Consider the following 4741-nt stretch of genomic DNA (forward strand, 5'->3'; position numbering starts at 1 on the left):
CCTCCCAAGTGCTGGGATTAAAGGCGTGCGCCACCACCGCCCGGCAACACTTTTTTGTTTTGTTTTGTTTTGTTTTTTTCGAGACAGGGTTTCTCTGTATAGTCCTGGCTGTCCTGGAACTCACTCTGTAGACCAGGCTGGCCTCGAACTCAGAAATCCACCTGCCTCTGCCTCCCAAGTGCTGGGATTAAAGGCGTGCGCCACCACCGCCCGGCTGTGCTTTTTTTTATTACTTGTTTGTTTGTTTTTCAAGACAGGGTTTCTCTGCCCACCCCTGCCTCCCAGTGTTGGAATCAAAGGCACACACCATCATCACCACCATCTGACTACATGAGCTCATTTTATAGGTGATAAAACATGGAGAGACCCCTGGGAAAGGTGGAGGGAGGCTGAGGGAAAAGTATGGACCCTCAGCCTCCTCTCACAATGGCTTAGGATTGTGAGAAAGTATGATTGATAAATTCAGGATCAGGTGGAGGGATCAGCCTGGCATGGTGGCACACGCCTTTAATCGATTCACTCAGGAGGCAGAGGCAGGTGGACCTCTGTGAGTTAGAGCTAGCCTGGTCTACAGTATGAGTCCAGGACAACCAGGGATATACAAAGAAATCCTGTATCAAAAAACAAAAACAAAACAAAAATTGAGAGGGGATTGGATTTTTCGAGACAGGGTTTCTCTGTGTAGCCCTGGCTGTCCTGAAACTCACTTTGTAGACGAGGCTGGCCTTGAACTCAGAAATCCGCCTGCCTCTGCCTCCCAAGTGCTGGGATTAAAGGTGTGCACCACCACCCGGCTGTTTTGGTTTTTCGAGACAGTGTTTCTCTGTGTAGTTCTGGCTGTCCTGGAACTCACTCTGTAGACCAGGCTGGCCTCGAGCTCAGAAATCCACCTGCCTCTGCCTCCCAAGTGCTGGGATTAAAGATGTGTGCCACCACCGCCCGGCTATAAATAAATTAATTAATGGGTGAAGGTAAGAGAAGGAAATCCACTAGAGAGACAAAAATCTCCACGAAAGCCACCCTCTGACATTTCATTCTTTAGTGCCTTGGATATGGAAAAACCTCCTGAGTGCTGATGACACCACACTCGGGGAGAGACGCTAGAGATGGGGACTGTGTGCAAGCCACTTTGCATCTAACAAATCACCAGAAACTGCCCACCCTAGAACAAGACAAACCGGCGATCTCAAAGTTCTAAGACAGAGGCTGCCATGGCTCTCATTAGAACAAAACCAAGGGGTCTGCAGAGCTCCGATCCTGAAAAACGGAGGCTCTTGGATAGAATCCACTGACTCTTCTAGAGCCTTGCCCTCGTTGGCTCTCACTTCTCTATTTTTAAGTCATCTCTTTGCCCCCTTCTTCCACTTCCATGCTTTTAACATCCCTGTGGCTCACTGGCCCATCCGGGTAATCCAGAAACCCCCAGCATGAAAGTCATCTGACAGACAGCAACAATTCCATCTGCAGCTGCCATTCTCCTGTCATGTGACATAGCACATGGCTAGGTCCTGTGGGTTTGTATGTGGGTCATTCTAATGGAGGAACATCATTCTGCACAGCACAAAGGGGACATCATGTGTTATAGTTGGCACTAGCTACGTGTCAACTAGATTTGAAAGAGTAATTTGACAGGGACTACGATACAGATGTAGTCGTGACTTATAGCTAACTTGGACCTCCAGCCTGGGGAAGGAAGGATGATTGCTCAAGTCATGTCAATCTGTTGCTTCTCTCCTCTGCAGTGTGAAGAAACAAATCATGTAGTTTTATGACCAGAGTGCTCAAGTGGGTGGACCTATCAGCATCTCTACCTGGAGGCAAATTCCAAACTCCCCTTAGCCTTGCTGTACACAGGCAGATGCTCACTTTCCTGGGTCTCCAGGTAGAGAAGGAGCTGGGAGCCTCTGTAATTAGCATAGACTTAGGGGGACAGGACCCCCCCCCCCCACAGGTGGAGAGTGGGCCAGAGAGCAACAGTAGGTTTTATTATTATACTCTTTCAAGATGAAGAAATCAAAACTGTCCGGGACCAGTCTGGCACTTCTTCTTTCTTCTTGGTTCTCTTTTGAGGCAGCAGAGGGGGAAGAGCAGCGACAGTGGCAAGACTTGGTCTTGTGAGATATTTAGGGTTGCTGTTTAATAATAAAATGTTTACCTATCTTAAGTCAAAGTCACTTTGCTACTGTCGCTGACCTGCCTGAGCTCCTCTGAGGCCAGAAACAGCAGTCTCCTTGTTTAGCATCTCGTAGTAAAACAGCAGGGAATTAAGTAAAAAAAAAAAAAAAGAAACCATAACTAAGTTATCATTGAAATTTTGTATAAATAAACCCGGTCAATATTTATCTTCTGTCCTTGCACCTATAATAAATATATATAAATAATAAATATATATAATAATACATAATATATAATATATATTATATAATATATATTATATAATATATAATAAATAATAAATAATAATAAATAATAAATAGTTCCATTTTTATGACCTTTGGTTAATTGTTTTACAACCTCTTGGTGTGTGGTCTAAGTTATAGATGCCTGCTTGCTATCTCAGAAGCAATTAACTCATGACACTTGAAGGCTTGCAGAGTTCTTGTGGTTTGGACATCAGAAAGGACTTAGTAGCAGTCTTATTATAAAAGAGCTTAATAATTACTAATATAGTTTTAGAAATTCTTTTTTTTTTTTTTTTTGATTTTTCGAGACAGGGTTTCTCTGTGTAGCCCTGGCTGTCCTGGAACTCACTTTGTAGACCAGGCTAGCCTCGAACTCTCAAACTCAGAAATCTGCCTGCCTCTGCCTCCCAAGTGCTGGGATTAAAGGCGTGCGCCACCACCTCCCGGATTTTTTTTTTTTTTCAGGAATCTTTCCTAAGATGAAATTTCCTTGACCTTGCCTGAAGAAGCAAATCCATTATTAACTTTATAGTCTAAGGCAGAACTATCTCAGGAAGATTACCAACTAGTTTTTAGCTTCTCCTTGGTGGCTCCCGGCACAAAACCTACAGAGATTAAGAAACTTGCACACCATTACCTGACTAGTGAGCTGAATTTAGACCAATTTATTGATTTAAGGTCTTTATTAAATTTACATTATTTGTGCTGGGTAGAGGTGGTGTGTGCATGTGGCCCCTTGTGTATGTGGAAAAGGAAGTTGGAGTCTAACTTACAGGAGTCAGTCTTTCCACCATGAGTCCTAAGGAATCTCAGTCAGGTCATGAGGCTTTGTAGAAGGCACTTTTGCCTTCTCAACCATCTTACTAACCTGGAATGTTTATTGTGTGCTGGGGTCCAGCCTCCACAGGAGTCAAGGGTCATCATGGACTAGGGATACCTGGTAGGTGAATAGGAAATCACACAGTTGAGATACAAGATGACAGCTTTTTCTTTTTTGCCGTGACTGCTTTCTGAACTGGGGAGTCAGGAATGCTCATATAGACTTGACTTAGCCTCAGTCTTTTCGTGAAATCGTACAAGGAAGTTGGGTTACAAAGTTCATTGGGGTGGGTGGGTGGGTAAATGCTTCTCTATTTTCCTGGGCCAACATTCTCTTGTGATACAGAGTAGTACAGATTTAGAACAGAAAAAAAAAAAGGGGGGGGAATCGTACAATCTCAAACATAAAAGTTTTGTAGCAAGCAAATTTTTTTTTATATCTCCCAACCACCAGTCTCCGGTGAGGTTGGGGGCAGCAACATTGCGGTTACAAAGTCAGTATCTTTCAGACATGTGTGAGTCAGTATGGGTTCATGAAAGGGCAAACATGAGATCATTCATACTGCTGACCCTGCAGTCTTTGGATCTCCAATCTAGGTCAAACATGCAGGACCCCATCTCTCTGTCTAGAAAAACATTCTCACTCAACCTCTATGGAGAATTCCTAGGGGGCTGCCACCATTGTCCCTGAACCCGAACCCAAGGAACCTATCACTGACTTCTGGGAAATACCTGTATGTTATTCCATCCTCAGATTTTTAATAAAAGTGTCCTGTTTTTATTATACAGAATTGAGACTAAGACTGAGGGAACAGCTGCAGAATGACTCATCTCTGCCTGTGGCTCTAGGTCACCTTCATTTCCACCTCGAGCGAGTGTCTGTAACATACATTTCTCTTAAATTCATGAACAGCCTTCACTTTAATATTATCAGTAACATCCAGCTCCTGGATATCAAGCAGGCTCCTATTAGGTCTTGCCAGGTCACCAAATATAGGTTTAATCAAGGAAGGAGGGAAGAGAAGGAACAGTGAATAGATAGAGAATAGGAGAATGATAAGTACTAATAATAGTTGCAGAAATGACATCACAAGATGCTTGCACCAAAGAAGCAGGCCTTGGGGCCTCTCAGGACTCAAACTCGGGCCCACAGGAGGCCATAGCCTCATGCTCTGAAACACGGTATCTCCGGCAGGTTTTTCTTCCTTGTCATCAGGGGTCCCAGGCATCTCAAGCTTAATGGGGAGTGTCTCTAACAATCGTGGCACTGCCACTGTATTAGATTATACAGATGTAAAGCTCCGTAGTAATTTTTATTGGCTTCAGCTTAAGTTACATGACATGTTATCAGACAATTCAATATAACAGCATAGGTGTGGGCTTAAAGCATGGCAGAGGCCACAGAGGAGCTAGTGGCAGTGTGGAAAGCTGATAGCACATGGGTCGTAGATGTTGAGCATGAGGAAGGTGGAAACCATCGGAGAGAAAATGTACTTTTGGCTTGGATGGAGGAAGGAGGT

This window comes from Grammomys surdaster, unplaced genomic scaffold, assembly GCF_004785775.1.
Source record: "Grammomys surdaster isolate TR1022 unplaced genomic scaffold, NIH_TR_1.0 126660, whole genome shotgun sequence".
Classification (NCBI taxonomy): Eukaryota; Metazoa; Chordata; class Mammalia; order Rodentia; family Muridae; genus Grammomys; species Grammomys surdaster.